At 33.9% G+C, this 23,515-nt stretch overlaps 1 long non-coding RNA gene across 1 annotated transcript in view; it reads left to right on the forward strand.

Annotated features, from left to right (window-relative positions):
* Window positions 1-2,707: 2,707 nt before the first annotated feature.
* Window positions 2,708-23,515, forward strand: part of LOC111551612 — a 55,820-nt gene continuing 35,012 nt past the window's right edge. The window contains exons 1-2 of the long non-coding RNA XR_002734411.1: window positions 2,708-2,827; window positions 3,885-4,043. This is a non-coding gene — a long non-coding RNA (uncharacterized LOC111551612). The remainder of the gene's footprint in view (window positions 2,828-3,884; window positions 4,044-23,515) is intronic.

Genomic DNA, 23,515 nt, shown 5'->3' on the forward strand with positions numbered 1-23,515 from the left:
CTTGGAACTTTCTTCCTTCATGTGGACTACACAGTGCCATCATTTTCACAGAGGTGGGGGATGTCATTTTTTTAAAAGTTATAACTAGGAATATCTATTAGTTCTTTTGAGTTGTACACGCTGGAGAAATTCTTCCAGTTATTTTGAGGACTGTCTTTTCCAGGGTGTTGACTAACACTTGTTTCTGAGTCTAATTTTGAGGATAATATCCTTTTTCCATTGAGGCAATTGCAGACTTGGGGGTGAGCAGGTCTTTTCTTTCCCATTTACAATCTTCCTCCTTTGAGCATGTTGGAACTATTGTAATAGGTTGTGTAAAAGTATTTGAAATTGTATGAAATCTTTACTGAAGACATGTCAGTTTCAAAGAGGTTTAGAATATGGCATTAAATAGTTGAAGTTATAGAAAACATAATCCTTCACCCAGCCTTTCATGGAGGAAATATTAAAGGAATTAATATATTCACAAAATGTATCTTCTCCTGATTGACCTCCAATTCTTTCTTTCTATCCTCCTCTCATTAGTTTTTTGCATGACTGCAAATCTCCACTCACTTTTTTTTTTTTTTTTTTAATTTATTTGACATTCTGGGATATGTGTACAGGACATGCAGGTTGTTCTGTAGGTAAGCTTGTGCCATGGCGGTTTGCTGTGCTTCTCAACCCATCACCTAGGTATTAAGCCCCACATGCATTAGCTATTTATCCTGATGCTCTCCCTCCCCAACTCCTCTGACAGGCCCCGCTGTGCATTGTTCCCCTCCCTGTGTCCATGGGTTCCCATTGTTCAGCTCCCACTTGTAAGTGAGAACATGCATCCACCCACTTCTTTAGGGAGGGTTTTAGTTCCCTCCCAATACCTACTCTTTTTCCTATGTTATCTTTTTTTTCAAATTTAAGTTGCTCAATCTAAAGTGTTTTCCTTGGATTCCCACCTATTGTGGGTGATGCTCATTAACCCAAGACCTGAGAAATTCAAAAGTGAGAAATCACCTAATAGAAATGAAAAAGAGTAGTTGAGAGAGAGTCTGTTATTTTTCATCTCTGCTGGATAGATAAGTGGGGTGGGATGGAGAAGATGAAAATTGGTTGGCATAAAGAGAAGTTATTTGTAGAAACAAAGTGGTAAGAATGTTCATAGACATCAAACTCTTCAACAGTGTGAGAGAAGCTTTAGTTTCTAAAGGTCAGTAGAGTAGACCATTTTTTGTTTTATTTATTATTTTTGGGCCTGACATTTATTCAACCAGTTTTTAATGGAAAATTCCCCATTGTCAAGCACTGTGTTATGTATTCGAGCTATAAAAAGTCATTGTATTTGGGCTGCAGAAGTCATCATGACAGACATAGTTCCTACTCTGTGGATTTACAATTCATAGATTTTGAGGCTTATCTATGCCCAGACATGAGAAGACTTTCATTTTGTATCTGAACAATCAACTTGAAGCCAAAATATACATTTTATCTTATATTTTCTTCTTTGTTTTAGCACCCAGGCATTATAAATTCTACACATTTTGAAATATTAACACATTTTTTTATGGTAAAAGATCATTATTTCCAAATGATGGAGGTGTCAAAATACAGTCTCCAAGAAGAAGGATAGACACTTACATCTCAGACTACTAATCTGTTGCTAATCCGCTTTGAAATCTTGCATAAATTTCTATTTTGTCATCTCTAAAATACTGAAAGTAATGCTGAGTCATATTTCATTGGAAGTGGGAGGAAGGATGCCTAAATGATTATAAAGTGTTCTGTAGATAGAGAATCATGTGTGTACCAGAGGTGATAATATTGTCCCATTAATCCTTCTTGTGACAAAGAAAATGCTGCTACTTAGGGAGATGACACGTGAGGGGAAAAACAGGAGGGGATAGGATGGAAACAAGATAAAAGAACAAGATTAGAAAAGTGAATTAACCTCTTTCTCCAAAGGAAAATAAATTCCTTCCATGAAGGCCAACTGTGTTGACTCTACCTCACTTTAAATAAAGTGTGAAGAAAAATGCCTTACATGGACACATGCATTTTCAATTTATGTCAATGTTACCTATATTTTTTGATATGAGAACTCAGTGTTTCATTTAAGCAATATTTAGGCTTTTAATTCAAATAGCTCTTTCATGCTAATTTATGTGCATTTACATAGGAATTTTAAAGGTAAAGGCAGTACTCTTATATTTCATTATTTGGAAAGGAAACTTCTGTCTAATGCCTCATTTAAGATTCAGTGGAATCTTTCTTGCTTCAGTAATTTTCCTATTAAATTACAACTATTAGTGCTAGTTCCTCACCCTAAAGGAAATTAATAAAATCACCCAAATTAATGAAGTTGTTTCCAACAGCAAACTCCTCGTTTATGGGGGTACTTCTAATTACTGTTAAAATGAACTGGAACGGAATGTCTCCAGAATGGGATATCCCAGAGCTATAAACCAAAACTGTAAACAGATGTGCAACTCCTAATCTATTCATTTCACCTTTGCAATTGCAGCACAATATCAACTAATTTTTTAAATGTTGGTAGACAGGGACAAGAATGGATTTGGAAACAAAACAGCAAACACTGATAAGAATCTTCTTATGTTATTATAACAAAAGCCTATTGGTTATAGTTTGTTTTGCATATAGGATTTATCCTCTCTCCTAGATGTTATCTTATTTACTCACACATTTATGTCTCTCTGCATTAATTATCAAGTTTAGATAGTTCTTCAGTCGAGACTACATTGAATAAGGATGGTGATGCAGCTTATACAGCAGAAAACACTGTTGGTGCTGAAATAGTTTGTACAAGAGAATGACTATAGATCACTTAATTAAGGTGTGTATTGCTTTCCAATTTAATTTTATGCCTAAATCAATAGAAAGCTGAACTTCTATCTGAATCAGAAAGTAGACACTCTGTAGATAAACAATAAAGCATACTGCTTTTGTTGACTCGTAATTCGTTCTTAGTATGGATTTAAAAACAGAAATGCATGCATCAGTTTAGCTGATAAATTCAAATAAGTGTAGAAATGAAATACACAGAAAATAGAAACTTATGAAGCCTTGAAGAAGAAGCTATTATAGAGGAAGTTAGAAGAATCATAGTAGATTTGGAGACTGTGTAAAGGCAATCTTAAAATTCAACCTCTGCTTTCTCCCAAGTGAAAGGAAAAGAAAAATGGCAGTGTGAATAATAACAATATTGATCAATAGTATTGTTTTTACATTTATTGTTTATAAATTACACAAATATATGAATTACATATAAGAACACCAGACTGATGGAAAGGAGATATGGCTTCTAGCTCTGGCTAGAAGAGATTTCTCTTGCCTGAGAAGGATTGTGTATCTGATTCAACCCACTAACCTTGCTGAGTCTGTTTCTTTAACTATAAAACAGACATAATAAAATGAATATATGATCTTCATGGTCTCCTCTAGGTCTCCTTGTCCCTCATGCTGCTCTGTGACTTGGGGACACTCATAGTGTACACAGGGGCCATTTGTGGAATAAGCAGCATTCAAGATCCATGAAATAATTTTTATTCCATTTGTAAAAATCAGCAAGAAGATAGATGCATAATTATTTCAGTGTGAGGAATGTATGCTTTTATTTAATGATAAAAATGGCTAAACAATATGGTAGGTCTGTATTGTTTCAGTCTTGCTCAGCTGGAACTATTTTCCGACAGCTCCCTTTCCAGAACGTTTCTGGTCAGTATGGGCCACTAGACGTTTTGGGAGAGGTTTGGCAGGTGGAAGTGAAGCACCAGCCATAAGCTGCATTGAGCACCAGCCATAAGCTGCATTGTTATCTGCTGGCTTACCTTGTTGGCATGGGCAGCAACTGGACCAAGGTCCTTCAGCTCCTGCTGGATCTCCTCTTTCAGCTCCTCTGATTTCTAGACCGGGTCCATGGTTAGCAACATGATGAAGGATGCCAGCTTCCCGTGAAGATCAAACCATCATCGAAGTTGAAACCGTTGAGATCACAAGACACCAATAGACGTTCCAGTTCATCTTTGTGGACTCCAAAACATCCTCACAGAGTGAGTTATTTATTCCCTTACTTAAGGTCTGTCTTTGCTTTCTTATTACCTTAAATGTGTACTTCAGACTCCTCCATGAAATATAGATGTATGAGCCTCGCAGGCACTATGTTACCAGCTTCCATAATTACATAAGGTCAAATCTCTCTTTAAATCTGTAGATACATACACATATATACAGACAGATATATAGATATATAGATATGTAAATATGTATATAGGTAGGTAGATAGATCTATCAATCTGCTGCTGCTTTGGCTGATCTCTGACTGACACAGATCTCAAAAGTTATTTTCCATGCTTCTTTGAGAAATAATTTGATGTCCTTTAACATATTTAAAGAATAAACTGGATGGAATTGGCAGTTGTTGCACTTTAATTGTTCTTGTAAAATTTCTGGTGCAGTCATGTGAAAGAAAGAATAATCGCATTCCAAGTAGACCTATAATATAGAAATAGTGCCAATAGTGATCCTTGGAAAAGGGCCACATGAGTATATAATGTAATTCTTTCAGTAACTACTAAAGCTGTTCATAAAAAGGAGGAATGACCTTGCCCTGGAGGTGTTTAGTCAGTAGATTCGAAAGGACTGACAGTGAGGGTATGTTCCCTAATTTTGTGTGTGTGTGTTTGTGTGTGTGTTTGTGTGTGTACACTCACATATTTGGAAAATCTCCTTTGCTAGAGAATATTATTGCTCTTCCCCAACTGTCCCATCAGTTGAGAATCGCTACTCTAGTATGCCTTGAAACTCTTGTATGTAATCCATATAGTATATTAAGATCCAATTTATAGCTTCACTGAATATAGTTTTGGAATAGGTACATATTTATTTGATACTGAATTTATACTCTGGAAAACAAGCCTTTATTTTGTTGCAAATCATTATAATGTGTTGAAAAACAAAACATACAAAAAGGAGGAGAAGTTTACCATGGATTTTAAACCATGTTTAAAAATATGCATCGGAAGAGCGTAACAGAAAGCAATATTTGAAAATACAGGACATTACAAAAATGCATATATAATAGGCCTTTGTAGTTAGAATTTGGAGTATATATGACCAAGGTGAAACCTAGAAATTTATTTTTATTTCTAGGTTTCAAATTTTTCTCCCTTCTGTCAATGGTCAAAATACTCCTTTTCTGAACATGAAATTGTTAACACTTCACTCCCTAAATAATTTATTTGACAGAGCTGTGCTCATCTCTCTGCGCCCCACAAATCACCCTGGCTTCTTTGTATCATCACTGGCCATTCCTTTCCAATTAGTCCCTCTGCTTGACATTTAGGGACAATAAAATTGAGAATGTTTGTTCGTGACTTGAAAACACACTGTTTTTCCATCTTTCTTGCTGATAAATGTCTTTTAAATTTCATAGTCTATATGAAGGACAACTAAATATTGAAGGGATTTATTTGTGTGTGTGTATATGAGAAGAGAGGTGTGTTTCTAGATTTTAAAAATTTGAGCGTTAACCTTGAATGGGACAATACATAGAAAGCTCAAAAGGAACAGTATTAAGACTTCCCGTCCAGAGATTTATTCCAAGTGCTAAGATTACATATGGTACCGTGAACTTATTTCTATGTTTAGGACACATGATACTATCCTATATGCTATATTCTGTTCTTATTCATTGCTAGGATTGCTTAATTTTACAGTTAGTATTATCGTTATCTATATACTTAAATTTTGATTATTTTGAGAGTAATTTATATGCTCTTTGAGCAGTTATGGCATGGTCAGAATTCTTTATCCATAGCACAGGTATCTGTAAGTTCAAAGTTATCTTTTTGTCTTTGATGTTTAGTCGCTGTTCTTTGAGCAATGGGGTGTGTAGTTTTTAGCAGAATCTCTGGGGCCAAATGCATAAGCATAGGCTCCTATATATCCAAACGCTTTGAACAGAAACTGCTGTAAGGGTGAGAGGACTACCAGGTGAGATCTTCTTGGTCAATATCAAGACATTGTGAAAAAGTGCACAGCTAAATGCAGTACACTGGTTCACATCTCTCATATTTTTCATGACTCCTCAGTATGAATCCCTCTGCTCAGTTTGGGTAGGGGGGATGTTTTATGCAGAACCAATATGTTGATATTACAAATTATGACAACTGGTATCATGAATCGATCAGCTAGTTCATTTTTTGAAATAGCCAGAAAAGCATTAAATGAAATTAAAAAGAGCAGTATTATAAATTGTTCTGGTGAAGCTTTAATGCTGCATTTTCATCCCATGAAATAGGGTCCTAACTGCTAGAGTGGTTATAATAAGGTCGTATCAGTGTTTTTTGTTCTGTTTTATTATTGCTTTCAGGCAGGCTATGAGCTTTATGAATTTTTAGCTTGCCAGAGTAGATAGTTAGGGAAGGAAGAGTTTTTCTTTCCTTATTTGTATTTAGTGTATCTCCACACTTTAAACTTGACTTAAACTAAGAGAACTATACAAATGTCTTGGCATGGCTTTAAAGAAAGCACTCTATAATCAAGTTCAATACTCTCTTTTATATCACATTCTTTTATAGTTCTTCCCATTGCAGGGCTAGAAAATTCCCCAATGTGGCATATTCTTATAATTCAACACATTTTCTTAGCCTATTTTCTCTAACTCCAAGGCTTTCCCTTGTCCTTCTCTGACAGACAAATACCTCTGAGCCTTCCAGACCCAAATGACGTCTTCCTTATGAGACCTTCCCCAACCCAACCTACTCTCTCTAATACTAATCCCAACTCTATATGGTTTATAACAGAAAAGATGGCTGCAACATGTGTTATATTTATAAAGACTAATCATATCTGCAAATTGAACCTAAAAGATACCTAGATTTTAAAATTTTTAACAGATTGAAGATTAAATTGTAAAAATCAAAGTAGCTCTGAACAATATTTTCTGTGCAAAAGGGGACCTTGGAGTGGGATTTTAATTAATGTCTGATCCTATTTACAAATTTAGTTTATGAAACTCATGGAAAGATTTTAAACCATGTTTATAAATTCAGTATATTTTATTTGTCTTATAAATATGTCAATTATTTAAAAACCTCTTATAGCTCTAATAAATTTTAAAATAGGAAAAAGAAAAAAAGAAACATGGCCCTAGTTTCAAGCCCAGAGGTATCATGGGTAATTTGCAAACAAAATAAAACAAAATACATAAAATTCTTTAGTGTTCTAAGAAATTTTGTCTTATTTCCAAATAAGAATCTTCACCACAAAGAGTGCAGAATATGGTGTACTGATAGTTAATACATTACCATGTCTTATTGGTTTTATCTGAAATATATCCAAATTTCATTTACTTGTGTCTATCCCTACCGCAAAACATGAGTTTAAGCCACCATTATCTGTTATGTGAATTTCTGTGGTAGTCTTTTAGATGAATTATCTGATTGATCACTTGTTTATCTCCAGTCTGTTCTCTGGAGCAGGGTCTGGCAAATTGAAACCTGATAGCTAACTTTGGCTTGCTGCCTGTTTTCGTAAGCCCTCAGATTAAGATTGGCTTTTGTACTTTCTATGGTTGGATTTTTTTTTTTTAATCTTGAGACACATGGAAATGGATGAAAATCAGATTTTGGTGTCCACAAATGAAGTTGTCTATTGTTCTGTTGTTTTCATCCCAGATTCTTTTTTTTTTTTTTTTTTTTTTTAATAACGGATAGAAATAAAGTTATCATAGAAAGCATCCTTTTGGTGAAATTACAAAATTCCTATTTAGGTGTTGACTCACAGGTGGTTGAAAACACAAATTTTGGTTTCTGTGAATCTACGAGAAACCATAAGTTGGGTGGTGGGGCTGGGGGTAGAAGTGATAGTTAAAAGAGCGAGAGATAGTTAAGAAAGTTGGAGGTAGAGTGATGGTGGCCTTGTCAAATTCTAAGTAAACTGGGACTTGACTTCTTAGCAGTAGGGTAAGAATTAAGAGAGTTTGACTGCACTGCCTGTGCGCCAGGTCCATTCTTTTGTTATTATTGTGAATAGAAAAGTCCCTGAAACTGCTATTGACTTTTACCCTCTAAAATTAGGAGTGGCCTGGGAGGAGTGGATTCAAAACAGTGACTATAAATAAATATGTTATTTTCTTTCTCTATTTAAGTAAATTGATTTAATTGTGTTTTCAAGAAGTCAGGATTTTGGCAAAGACTGAGTAATTTAATGCATTTAATTTGAACTTGGGTTCAAAAAATTAGTTTTTATTTTCACCTCCATTATTTATGAGTTGACTTGGGCACCTGCGGGCAAGCATTTGCTAAATAAGCCATTTTCATTCAGAAACAAAATATATTCCTTAGATGCAACCTATTAGTGAAAATGTTTGTTAGTACTGCATTTTTTTAGCCTGAAAGTCTGCTCTATGAATGTATTCCATCATGGTAGATTATTTTGATAGAGATTTTTATCAAAGAAACTGTATTGTGAAGAAAATAAGTAAAAATATGAGCTTTTCCTCTTAGACAAGATCTCATCTTACTATTTAGAGCCTACATCTGGTAAAATATTCTTATATAAGCCACACACACACACACACACACACACAGACACACACACACACATTTTTATGTATGTATCTTTAATTCAGTAACTTTTCTTTGACATGTAACATCATCATTATAATTCAGCCTTTATTGAGTACCTGTGCTTCCAGGTCATGAATTTGGAAGCTGGAGAATAAGTGCATAGTTTTAGAAAATGACTTTTTCCTCATAGTACCTATTAGGTCATTTGGAATAAGACACTATCTTTTACTTTCTCTCCCTTGACAATTGCAATAAAATGTTAGTTTCTTCATGCTTATGTGAAATTATAATGAACATTAATAAAAATCCATATTTAGATGGAAAATTGACATAGAGCCCTGGAGAGAGTAATCATTTTTTTCATGACTGTTATAGGCCAAATTTCCATGCTATAGCTTTAAATAAAAATTGTAAAGAAAGAATATATTAAGTCTTTATGATTGTCTTTTGGAGCCACTCTGAATTACTCTGGCTACTGAAGTGAACAAAAGTACATTGATCACTCGGTTCCTTCATTCACATCCAGTAATGAGATAGATGAAAGCTGATAGGACATTGCCTGTGGTAGGACATAAATGTTGGAGAAATGATCCTATCATTACACCATTGTTTCAAGAGAATATGGCTACACATTATTATTTTCTTATATACCATTTCCTTAGTCATTTTATTTCCTTAGTAAAGCATAGGCTATTTCATATTCAGATAATTTTATTGTCAGTTCACTGTATTTGGCTGATTTACAAAGTGTCATTAGACTTATTTAGTGATACACAACTCTGGAGAAGAGCTCGCTACCTTTTTAACAGAAAAAGAAGTGATTTTCCATCCTATGATGGACTGAAAAATCAAGGCAAGTCTCTCCCAATACTTTTAGCCAAGAAGTTTGAATGGAATTGATTTAGAAATAAAAGTGATGTCTCAGACACATTGGACTATAATAAAAGATATATTAAAAGATGATTTACAGTTTTCAGAACTTTATCTAATGTTTGAAAAATTAGGCAGATAGCCTCTTTCCTAAGCTAGAGATAGTATGATTATTATTAAAAGTTACTCTAATTGAAAGTTATCTTTGCTAAGCTTGTGATATCACAGACTTCTCTATACTTAACATGATAAAGGCTATCCATGTAAAGGTAAAGGGAAGATTTTTCATGAGAACAGGAATGAAACAAGCATGTCAATCAGCACTTCTACTCAACATTTTACTAGAGGATTGGGGGTGGTACAATAAGGCAAGGAAAAAACTGTTGCTACAAAGATTGAAAAGGAAGAAATAAAATTCATTATTCAGACACTATGAATGCATACATAGTTAAAAATCTACAGATAAACTATTACAATTAATATATGAATATAGCAAATTTTCTGCATACAGATTTAATATCCAAAAGTTAATCTCCATTGTATATACTAGCACAAACAGCTGAAAGATAAAACAATGTGAGAACTATGCAATAAACAAACAGAAATGTGCTGGGGAGAAGGATATGGCAGGGTAATGAGATAGAGAATTGTATGATACATCTTCTTGGATGGTGTATGCTTTATTCCTTTGTATTTTACTGAAGATTTTTTATTGTATCTTAATATCAGGAAGTATTAGAAAAATTTTGAATTCCTGAAAAGGAGAAAGTGATTCATTTGGAAAAAGGAAAGGGATCACAAGGAGATAGCAGGCTTGGGAGGCTGGGAACATTAAAGCTTACTTTCTTCATTGGTTGGTTGAAGGCAGACCCTACTAATTACGAGAACATCCAAAGTGGTAAGGAAGAACTCTGATTAGAACTTATTTAGAAAAGTCATACCAATATCTTAGGAATAGTCTCCAAGTTAAAATAAAGCAAAAATCCTCCTTTTCCTTCTTTAAGTGTTCTATATCAAAATGTATCAAAATGATTCTAGGCATACAGTTAATGGAGCTCTATAAAAATACAGGAGATGTGCAGATAGATTGCCTTTTCTCACTAAAAAGCAACCAGGATATACCTAGAAGGAAAAACAAAACAAAACAAAACAAAAAACCAAAAAAAAAAAACCCCAGCTTTCAAAATATGAGGATCCTGTTCAATTTTGTGTTTAAACATAAGATAATTTATTTCCTCTATCAAATTTTATTTTTTTCTACATGTATTATGTACACTTGAATTAAATGTGTAAATAGGATTATTTATGCTGTCCTGAATACAGTAATTGAAATTAAACTGATGCCAAATTACAATTTAGGATCATACTGAATCTCATAGAATTAACATTATGCTGAATTGTTTTTGGGCAGGCAAACATTTGCAGAGATACACACTTTGATCAAGCATGCCTCAGAAACCTTCAGGACTTGGTACCAGTGTTAAAAAGATAATTTTGGAATATTTCTAAATCTTCTCTGAAATCAACAACATCTTGGAAAAATATCTTTCATTAAAGTGGTAGTTGTTCCACTATATCCGATTTAAAACCTGGTTTTCCATCCCTGACTTGTTCTCGTGCTTGTTTCCTCCAGCCCAGACCTTATTTATTAGTGACAGATACCAATTTGGGTTTTTCATTCTTGATGGATATATTTATTTTTACCCTTGTTATTTCTTTTATTGACACCATCTTGATGCTTTGTAAAAGGCAGATGAAAATGCTGAATCTACTGTAATCCAACTTCATTACTGATTTTCTTAGAAAAACCTTATTTGGGAGAAGTATTATGGGTATTTAAAAGTATATATGATAGACCCTGACACTGTAGGAACTTTCAGTTCAATTTTTCAATCAAAAAATGACCTGGTGTTTCAACTTTTGAATCAAAATAAGTAGAGATGTAAAATTTTACATCTGCCCAAGTTATACCATAAAGCCATGTGCTCCAATTATGTAATTTCATACATGAGAAAACATATATAAACTACACAAAAGCTTAACTTTAAGTTCTAGCAGAGCTGCAAATTGTACTAGTAACTGATAATTTCAGGTTGTCCATTTAGAGTTGGGTAGAATCAACTAAAGGACGCTTCTTGCAGGAAGATAATTTTCTTCTTATTGAAGTGAAATCTCTGTATAAGACAATGATAAATGTACAATATGTAGAGTTTGACAAATGTATATGCTTATGTAACAAGCATTTCAGTCTAGGTAGAGCCTTTCCATCCTGGAAAATTTTCTAGTGTGCCATAGAAAAATCACTATTCTGCCTTCTCTTAGTATACTTAAGTTTTACCTGCTCTTGTACTGCATAAATTAAATTATATAGTATCTACTCCTTTGTGTCTGGATTTTTTAAATCAATATATTGGATTTAAAATTCATTTATGTTCTTAGTATTTCATTTGTTTATTCATATTCCTATTGATAAACATTTTCAGGTTTTTAATTTTGGGCAACATAAGATAAATGCCTTGCCTATAGAGTTGATGCATATTTAACAATATAAGAAAGTGCCAAACAGTTTTTCAAAGTGCCTTTGCCATTTTAATTTCTTATTTGCAACTAATCAGTCTCCACTTACTCCCTGTTCTTACCAATACTTGGTGTTGTGGGCCTTTTTGATTTTAGCTATAATAGTGAGTGTGAAATAGTATCATATTATAGTTTGAGTTTTCCTGTCAATGAAGTTCAAGAACCTTTTAATGTTCTTATTGATAATTTGGATATTTTCTTTTGTCAGGTATCTGTTCAAATTTTTTACCCATTTAAAACATTGGCCTGTGTTTTTATTATTGATTTGTAGATTTTTTTTTCCATATTCTGTCAGATATATGTATCTTAATGTTTTCTTCAAGTGTAAGGCTTACAATTTGACTTTTTTAATGGTGTATTTTGGTGAGCAGAAGTTTTAATTGCAATATTCTCAAATTAATAACTGATTCAAGCTTTTTGGATCATCTCTCAGAAATCCCTGTTTACAAAATGCCATTGATATATTACCATTTGGTATCTTAGAAAAGACTCCAAAATTAAACTTTTATATTTAGGTATATTTATTAAATATTACTGCACAAAACACATCTATCATAGTTTATTTTGAAAGGACTTCTGTAAGGTAAATATTATTATTTTTTCCCTGAATAACTGATAGAATTAAACAGCAAAATATCAATTTCCTGGACTTGGTGTGTCTTTTTTTTTTAGTTTTGATCTTAATAAATGCAATTTCCTTAGTATATATACGGTTAATCAGATTTTATTTATTCTTGTGTTAATTTTGATAGTTTAATGTTTCTATGAATTTGTTTATTTCTTCTATGTTTTGGCAGAATATGGTTCATAATACTTCTTCAATATCCTTTGTATCTGTAATGATGTTCTTCTCTAAATTCTTATTTTGCATTTTCTCTTTTTTTCTAGTTAGTATTTTAGGGGTATATTGATTGCACTAATTTTTCTAAAAGAATGATTTTTGTTTTTTTCTTTGTTATGAATTTTCTATTTTATTGATCTCTACTGTTATTTTCTTTTTTCTTTTTTTTACCCCCTTTATGTTTAATTTTTTTTCTCACTTATTAATGTGGAAACACATTTTTAGACCTTTATGTTGAATAAATAAGCATTGAAACTAAATTTATTTAAGTACTTCCTTAGGTGTGTTTCATACATTTGATATGGTGCATGTTCAGTATGTCAACAAATATTTTCCTAATTTTTCCTTTTTTAAGTTTTTCTTATTTTATTTTATTTTTCCATAAGTTATTAGAGTGCAGGTGGTATTTGGTTACATGAGTAAGTTCTTTAGTGGTGATTTGTGAGATTTTGGTGCACCCATCACCCGAACAGTATATAGTGCAGCATATTTTATTGCATTTGCCTTGGAGTTTTGGGTCACGAAATCCTTACCTAAACCAAAGTCTAGAAGAATTTTTCCAATGTTATCTTCTAGAATTTTTACAGTTTCAGGTCTTAGGTTTAAGTCCTTAATCCATGTTGAGCTTCAATAGATGCAGAAAAAGCATTTGACAAAATCCAGCATCCTTTATGATTAAAACCCTCAACAAAGTCGGCATACAAGGGATATACCTTAATATAATAAAAGCTATCTATGACAAACCCACAGCCAACATAATACTGAATGGGGAAAAGTTGAAAGCATTCCCTCTGAGAAGGGGAACAAGACAAGGATGCCCACTCTCACCACTCCTCTTCAACATAGTACTAGAACTCCTAGCCAGAGCAATTGGACTAGAGGAAGAAATAAAGGGCATCCAAATCGGTAAAGAGGAAGTCATAACTGTTCTTTTTTGCTGACTATAGGCTCATTTACCTTGAAAACCCTAAGGACTCCTCCAGAAAGCTCCTAGAACTGATACAAGAATTTGCAAAGTTTCTGGATACAAGATTAATATCCACAAAACAGTAGCTCTTCTATACACCAACAGTGAACAAGCAGACAATCAAATCAAGAGCTCAATCCCTTTTACAAAAGTCACCAAAAAAAAATAATAAAATACTTAGAAATATACCTAACCAAGGAGGTGAAAGACCTCTACAAGAAAAACTACAGAACACTGCTGAAATAAATCATAGAAGACACAAACAAATGGAAACACATCCCATGCTCATGGATGGGGAGAATCAATATTGTGAAAATGACTATACTGCCAAAAGCAATCTACAAATTCAATGCAATCCCATCAAAATACCACCATCATTCTTCACAGAGTTAGAAAAACAATTCTAAAATTCATGTGGAACCAAAAAGAACCTGCATAGCCAAAGCAAGACTAAGCAAAAAGAACAAATCTGGAAGCATCACACTACCTGATTTCAAACTATACCATAAGGCTATAGTCACCAAACAGTGTGGTACTGATATAAAAATAGGCACATAGACCAATGGAACAGATAGAGAACTCAGAAATAAACCCAAATATTTTCCTAATTTTTAATTTCCTCTCTAAGTATCTACTTAATATTATGTTGTTTAATGTTCTAATATTTGAAGCTTTCTAGGTATGTTATTATTTATTTCTAATTTAATTCTGTAGTGTCAAAATTTTTTTCCGTAGATTTTTAATACTTTAAAATGTATTGATACATGTGTTATGGGTCAGAATACAGTCTTTCTTTGTGAATATGCCATGTTAACTTGAAAAGTAAAAGTTGTTTTACTGTTCTATAAATGTCAATTCGATTAATTTGGTTAGTAATATATGAATCTTTGACATCCTTTGGATCCTTTTTTCTGCCTCTATCAGTTGCTGATCAGGAGTGTTATAATCATGAACTTATACATCTGGCGATCTCTTTTTTTATTTAAACCACATTTGCTTTATATATTTTGAAGCTCTGATGTATACATATTCAGGATTGTTATGTTTTGCTGATCAATTAACTCTTTTATCATTATGACATCTCTTTAAAAAATCACTGCAAGTACACCTTGCTTAAGTTTATTTTTTTGATGTTAATATATGCTTACAAGCTTTCTTTTCTTTTTTTTTTTTTTTTTGAGATGGAGTCTCGCTCTGTCGCCCAGGCTGGAGTGCAGTGGCTGGATCTCAGCTCACTGCAAGCTCCGCCTCCCGGGTTTACGCCATTCTCCTGCCTCAGCCTCCGGAGTAGGGAGTAGCTGGGACTACAGGCGCCTGCCACCTCGCCTGGCTAGTTTTTTTTTTTTTGTATTTGTATTTTTAGTAGAGACGGGGTTTCACCATGTTAGCCAGGATGGTCTCGATCTCCTGACCTCGTGATCCGCCCGTCTCGGCCTCCTAAAGATCTCATAATATATGTTTTTCCATCATTTTATCTTTTGTGTCCTTATATTTAAAGTGCAGGTTTTTTTGGACAGCATATAGTTAGGTCTTGATTATTGTATTCAGTCTATATCTGCCTTTTGTGTTTATTTAATTATTGATAGTTTTATTTGTCATCATTCTATTTGTGTCAATTTTTCCTCTGCCTTTTTTGCCTTCTTTGTTTTAACTGAATACTTTTAAATATTCTATCTCAATATCTTTATTACATTTTAACTTATACTCTATTCCTCTTGTTACCTTTTTAGTAATTACTCTAAATATTATAACATGCACTCTTTAAAAAATCATAATCTATTTAGAGTTACTATTGTACCTCACCACTGAAAATATAAGAACATTGAGTAGCATAAATATATCTACCCCAACTAATAATATTTTTGTAATATACTTTATTTTTACATACACATGAACCCTATAGCACAATGTTATTTTTACTCTAAACAACCAATTTTCTTTTAAAAAATTAAGTAAAATAATATTGTCTTGAAATTACCCACATCTATAATTTTTGGCACTGTCTTCTTTCCTTCAGATCTGAATTTCCATCCTGTGTCTTTCTCTTTCAGTCTGAAGACCTTCCTTTAGACTATCTTCTGATGAAAAGTGTTCTTAGCTTTTATTTATTTTCCTTAAAATATGTTATTTCATCTTTTTTTTGAGGGATATTTTTATTAGAATTTAGGCTTCACAGTGTTTTTTCTCATTTTCTTTGTTGCTGTAAAGATGCTGTTAATTTTATTCTAGCTTCCTTTCTTCCTCCTTAATGAGGAATTACTTGTTATTCTTATCATTGTTCTCCTAATTGTAATATATACTTGTTCCCTTGCTTAGGCTGCTTTTTCAATTTACTCTGTTCTTTATCTTCTGTTTTCAGCAGTTTGTTTATGACCTGAATAAGGTGTGGTTTTCTGCTTGTAAGATTCCTAGATTATTGTATTTTCATCAAATTTGGGAAATTTTGGCAAGTGCAACCTTGATTTTTTTTTTTTTCCTGCTCCATACTAGCTTTTCTTTACTTTCAAGATTCCAGTTGTGGGTAATTAAACCACCTTTATTGTCTTCAGTGACACTTTGTTCCTTTCATGTTTCTATCTTTTCCCCTCTCTTCTTCTGGGAGGATGATTTCTACTAATCGGCCTTCATATTTATAGACCTTCTCTTCTGCCATCGTTAATCTATTATTAAAGCCATCTATTTTAAAGATTTAGATATTGTACTTTTCTACAGTAGTTTCATTTGTTTCTTTTTATAGTTTCTATGACTCTGCTGATATTTCCCTCTTACTCACTAATTGGGCCTCTTTTGTCTCAGTTATTGGCTATGTTTACATACATCTTTTAAAGTTCTTAACTTCTAATTCCAACCTCTTAGTCTTCTTAGTCTGTTTCTGTTGCTGCTTTTCTTCTTGGTAATTGGCCACTTCTCCTGCTTTTTAGATTGTGTAATTTTTATTGTATGCTGGACACTGTAGACTAAAATATGTGTGTCTACTTTATGTTCTCTTCCTTTAAAAGTTATTGGGTTTTGCTGTGAAAGGCTGTTAGAATTATTGGTAGATTATCTTGATCCCAAAAGCTTTGTTTTATTTCTCATTAGACAATATATGTTTCCATTTTATCATTAATTCTAGGACATGGATCTTACTTGAGGGCAGCAGTTCTCAAACATCTTAATGTTAAGATTCCTTTACCCTCTTAAAATTTACTGAGCACTTGACAGAGCCTTTTTATGCAGGTTATCTCTACCAATATGTACTATATTAGAAATTAAAACTGAGAAATTTGGAAATACTTCATTACAAACATATTAAACATAACAGCAATAAATGCATTAAATGTTAACAAATATTTTAATGAAAAGTAACTATATTTTCCAGAGCAAGAATTTAGTGGGGAAAGTAGCATTTTTTTTTTGAAAACTAATTTAGTATCTGACTGTATGGAAAACAGTGGTCTATCTAGTTTTGCAATCGATTTGTTGCCTTGGTTATCATATGTGAAAAAAAATCCAGACTCATACAGATATGTAGTTTGAAAAGTGATGAGAATTTTAATAGCTTTTTCATATAAATGAAGATATTTCCCTTTGATAGCAACCAAAACATCACAAGTAGTAATTTCTTAGAAGTTGGTTATAAAATGGAATATGAAACCATATCAACACCTTTTGGTTTTCTGACATGTTAAAATTCACTGGACAGTCTTGTAATAACTTTTTCCCCATACAGGATTTTGTAACACTGTGTATTGATAATTTGGTAAACATTGGTTCATGAGTTATAAAGGTCTTTCAAATGTTGACACATTTTATTATATAATATCAGAAATTTATATTCACTACTGTCATTAGAAAAATCATTAAGTACGGGAAGTTGTCATGCTTATGGAAGCAGATACAAGTTTTCCTAAATTATAATTTTTACTTGAAAGCTGAATATTTCTCATTGACTACAAATACTATCAGTTGTTTTCCTGAAGATACAGGCTTACTTTATAAAGTTCTGAGAAAACATCTACAAAATATCTAAATCTGAATAATCAACTATTTGGTTAATTCTTGCAAGTAAAAATGGTGTTCTTTAAAAACAACATTTAGGTGAACTTGCAACTCAGATTATTGTCTGAATGCTTTTTCCTCAGATAGCTACTGTATTTTGGCATGTAGCAGAAGTGCTTTGTGCATGTACAAAGACTATTAATAAAATACACATACTTAACAACAAAATTTAATACAATTAAGAAATTATACTGCTTCATCAAGAATATTCTTATGTTGAACTGAAAAAATGTATATAGTGATAATAATAATAATTTTGTACTGTTACTTCATTGCAGTAAGGAATATAATGCTATTAGCAGATTTTGGTGCTGAGGTTGATTTTTAAATTTTGGGAAGTTCTACTCACCTGTTATTCTCCTTCATCAGTGTAAATGTTAACATGGGAGAAAAGGGAATAATGTGTTAGTATTATAATGAAAATATTATAATGACCTTGTGTATCCCCCAAGCTTCTAGTGACCCATTAGAAGCTGGGGAACTCACTTTGAGAACAACAGTTCTCGAAAATGATCCTTAATCCTAAAATGTGGCCTTTCTGCCATCAACTGAATGCCTGGCGTGCTCAGAAAGCTCTTTTCACTTTGGCTGGAATTCTAACACTCCCCACTGCTCTTGGGTTTGTAAAATTTCTGTTCAGCTCCCACCTTTGCAGCAGTCATTCTTGTCACCACAGAGTCTCACTAAATTCAATTCTTGATCTTGATGTGTGGTGAAACTACACATAAAATTCTGCCACCCATCCAAACTTTTCCCACTTTACAGCCCTAAATTCCAGCAACTTCGTTAGATCTAGACCCTTATCTTTGCCTCTTCAGCTCAGCGAGACTGGTGTTCCTAGCATAGAAGTCCTATAAGTGGCAGAAAGCAAAAAGAATGTGGTGATGGTAGTGGGACTGACACGTGTTTTCTTTCTCTCGAGTATTAGAGTCAGAAGTTGCCTGCTATCCAGTGTTGGAAAACAGTTGCTTTATATTTTTTGTCCTGTTTCAGTTAGTTGCTTGCAGCATGAGGTAAGTGCAGTAACTGGTATTGCCACGATGTGGCCAGAATGGGAAGATCAGAATATATTTGGGGTGGGGGGTGTATTTAAAAAGTCATGTGACATATTTACTAATATATACACACACATACAGGAAAAGTTGCAAAGCAAGTTGTGTGAAAGAAATTTCACACAACTTTTACTTGACAGACACGTTTGCTTACTTGACTGAAACATTTCAAAGGTGTGTTTTCTACCTCAATTACTACTTTCTGGCAATTTATTTCATAATAATTGGTACTAACACAAGAACAGTGAAGAAAGAGCAATTTTCTTTGAATCTTGGTAAATTAAGCCAGCAGAAAAATGATCCATCTTACTAATCCACAAAAGAACAATGCTAATGACAAGTCTTAAATTTTCATGCAGTGGTAAAGCTAGGAAGTTGACAGTAGATTCTATTACTAAATCTAATATTAGGTACTAGAGTGGTAATACAAATTCTAGGACTAAGCTTAACATAGTATGTATACAGGAGATGAGTAAGAAACATTTTAATGGTGTTTAGAGTATGGCTGTCCTTTCAGGCTTCAAGTGTTGAGTTGATTAATTACTTAACATGCTGTGCACAATAACCTAAGATACCTGTTAGATTACCTTAAATTTGAAGAACAAATATAGTAAGATTATTGTCTTTTGAAACTGAAAGTTCAAGTGCAAGTTAGAAAACTGCAGTGAATGATCATAGGTGGGAAGTTTATTCCTTAGCATAAATTGACAAAGTATCCACCATGTTCTGGGGGCTATGGAGGCAAGGGCATTTCAGAGAGAATATCATTCCTTTTCCAGGAGTCTGGTAAATAAGATGCATAAGCCAACAAATTACAAGAGAATGAGAAATGTTTTTACAGAGGTTTGTATTAGGCATATTGAGAGTAAGACAAGATTATGCCTTTCTGAGCGGCTTACAAACAGCTCGAGAAGCAATGGCAATTGAATTGAACATTGAAAACTAAGTAGATTTAGAAGGTTAAAAGGTAATGAAGCGGTGACATTGTCTGGGGTAATAGCTGAGGTTCTTTGCTGCATGCCAAGAAAATTAAGGACATGGACGCACACAAGGAGTGAGTTTAAGAGAGCAAGTTTAATAAGCAAAAGAAAGAGAAAGGAAAACAGCTCTCTCTTGTGAGAGAGAGGCACGCCTGAATGGAATTCTGGCCTGCAGTGGAGTCACTGGATTTTATAGACAGGCTTGAAAGGTAGTGTCTGATTTACATAGGGCCCACAGATTGGTTGGACCAGATGTGATGTTTAGTTAGCCCTTGAGGAAGCTGGCCACTCGCCCTCATCTTTTTATTATGCAAAGGGGCTTTCCACTCAACAGGTGCCCTGTTGTCTGCTCCCTACTGCACGCATGGTTGGAAAGGAAAAGGGAAGATGGAGCCACCATTTTGAACATGCCTAGTCCCAGGTAGCCTTTTCCTGTTGGGGCAACTGCTGGCATTCACCCATGCAAGCTTCTAGCTTGCTTGTGTATGTCTGCAGCTCAATTTTACAGGCTGCTCTTTGTTAGAAAAGAAAATGATTTGAGGGCCGCTTTTCATTAAAAGGAGAACTGTACCAAGGACTCCCATACACTCACTATCTGCCTAAATAATTTCTCTTTAACTCCTATATCACTAAGAAAAGATATTTCAATACTAGGGATGAAAGGAGCAAAAGTGTGAAACCAAAAGGAAGTCTTGTTTGGGGAACTCTCAACAGACCAATGAGGATCATAGCTTGAGCACATCATGGGAGATGATACCAAAATGTTGGAATCAAATTGAAAGGGTCTTGCAGATCATGCTAAGGAGTTTAACTTAATTCTGTAGTCAGGGAGAGCCAACTATTGAAAGTGTCTGATGTGATTAGATTCCTTTATACCTTGCCTGCCAAGTAATACCTATTCATTGAATTATTCAGCAAATATTAATTAAACATTAACTGAGTATTAGGCATTACATTAGAAACAGGGGATAGAACAGTGATTAATCCAGTCATTGTCCTTCTCCTTCTAGAACTTATTATCTAGTAGAAGAGACAATTGAAGAATTACAATATAATGTGATAATGGCTAAGATACAGGGAGGGCTAGGTGCATTTTTAGCAAAAGCTAAGAAAATCTGATGATGGCAAGGAGGGGAGGACGCAGGTTAGGGAAAATCTTTTAGGGAAAGTCATGTCTAGGTTGAAACAGTGGGATGAAGCTGTTAACTAGACTGGACAGATGGATGACAGCCTTGGTGCCAGAAAGAACTTGGAGCAAGGAAGTGAAAGGTGATCTGAATGACTGGAGTATCTCTGAGTGATTTATGACATATGAGGTACAATGTTAGGAAGATTATTTTCTTCATGATAACAGTATCAGAAAGCTATAGAAGGGTGTTAAGCTTGAGAACAGTTTAATTGTATTGACATTTCAAAGGATCATTTTAGGTGGGAGGAACTGCCAGGAGATTGTTCAAAAGTCCACCAAGAGATGAAGATGGCCAAGCTAGGGCAGTAATGGAGATGGAGAGAAGTAGACAGACTGAAGAAATATTTTGTGTTGGAATAAGGGATTAGCATAAACTAAACAGGATTTTGGGGGTACAGGGTTCAGGGAGAGGGAGAAGTGTAGTTAAGGATAAATTTCATAGTTATGCCTGAAATTACTAGTGTTAGTTACTAAGAGACAAGGGTGTTTGCCATGGGATTGGATAGGAAGAAAGGGAAGAAAATAAATTCAGCTTTTAGTGCATCAAGATTGTGATTCACATAGGATATTAAAGAGAATTTTCAGTAAGCATTTGTCTAAACTCCTGGGGAGAATTTGGGCTGGATACATTTACCCTCCCCCAACCCCTCCGCACACACTTGAGATTTGTTTGCATGTAAATAAATTATGGAAATTCAGAGCAAGGCATATTTTGAGTTTATCCATATTCTAGGTGAAACAGACCTACCTTAGCTTTCATGCTGACTGGCAGGTCTGCTAATTTCCTTATCTCTACTTTCTCATTGATGACAAACATAATCTGTTTATGCTCAGTGATCTGAACTAAACTGTGAATAAAAATGTTTTGGCATGTTAGCAGGGACAAACAAGTTGTGGGTTTTAAACACACAGTAACAATAATCTGATCAATGGTTAGCAAAGTAGCAAAGTGATTTTATCATAATAAAAAGTATCTCTGCTTCTTCAGGTGTTGATGTCTTCTAATCAAGCTACTGCAAGGAAGATATTTACTGAATTGCAGCAGCTTCTCAGAGAAGTAAAATAAAGATTTATTAGGTAACAAATTTGTCAACATATGATCATGGCAGCTATTCAGCATAGACCTCCCCCTTTAAGATCATATTGTTGGGAGACTGCCAAGCATCTCTAAAAGGAAAGAGACAGTGCTCCTGAATCCTATCCTTTCACACACAGTGTGTCCTGATTGTTCCATGCGATTTGCAGCTCTCCAGCTTCAAATCTGGTCTAGCTCCTGTATTTTCAAGTGACTCCATTTAACTGCTCCTGTAGCTTTTCATTTATTGCATGATATTGTAGAAATAGTATAAACAGATCTGAGTTTGGGCAAGTCAGCTTCCTTATCTGGAAGATGGAGATAGTATTCTCTTTGAGCATGTGTTGTGAGCAATAAAATAGGGTGAATGTAAAGTGCTATGTGTAAAATGGGTGTGTTGTATTTTATAGGCACTTGGCAAATATTTACGTGCATTTGTGGTGACTACCGCCCTTAAAACTGTTTTCTTGGAATTCCGTTCTGTGAGCTGCTTCTATGAGAAACACAGATAGAAATATGTATAGGTATTCTAGCCTGTTCTCTCTCCCTCCTCAGGAAGGAGCTAGGCACCAAGAAAAAAAAAAAAATGCTGTTACAAGTTTAGAAGGATCACCAAATCTAATATCTTTACAAAGCCATCCACTAACATTTTTGTATGATTAACTCATTCCCCATTGATGCAGAAAGACCTGAATAGAATAAATAGCCTGAATGCATATATAATTGTTGTATTTTTCACAGTGAATTTAATATGCCTCAATGTCAATAATAACCAGATTTTTCAGTTGAAAACTGGGAAAACTATCAGAGTGACCCCAGAGCTTAGATTATGTGGCATTTGCTGTCTTTGACATGAAGAGATTAATAGGGAGCTTATTCTACTTCATCAATGTAGATGATAATCTGAAAAACCATCCTGTTTTATGAATAATTTTGTGTCAATTACTTCTAAATTAGGTCTATGTTCCCCTGTGAATTCTTAATTAGTATCTTTGCTCCCATCTAATTTAAATTTAACATTTTTGTTTTCTTTGCACAAATTCTATTTTCGTAGGACTCTGAAATGCACTTTTTAAAAGGATGTTTTTCAATGAGTCCAGATGGTAACAATAATTATTTATTATCTTTAGCTTCCACCATTATCTGTCATCCAATCTGTGATATTATAAATCATGTTCAGTGCTCAGAATTGCTGTAGCGATTCACTGGAAAAATGCTTGTGTAATAAGTTCAGAGAATCCAACATATTATTGAGGTAGAACTACTTTCAAAGCTTTAATTAAAAGTCTGATGACTATACTAGCTTCATATTAGGGTTTATGAGTAGTTGCGCATGACTGTAATCCTTTTTGCTTGTCT

The sequence above is a fragment of the Piliocolobus tephrosceles genome, chromosome 13 (assembly GCF_002776525.5).
Source record: "Piliocolobus tephrosceles isolate RC106 chromosome 13, ASM277652v3, whole genome shotgun sequence".
Taxonomy (NCBI): domain Eukaryota; kingdom Metazoa; phylum Chordata; class Mammalia; order Primates; family Cercopithecidae; genus Piliocolobus; species Piliocolobus tephrosceles.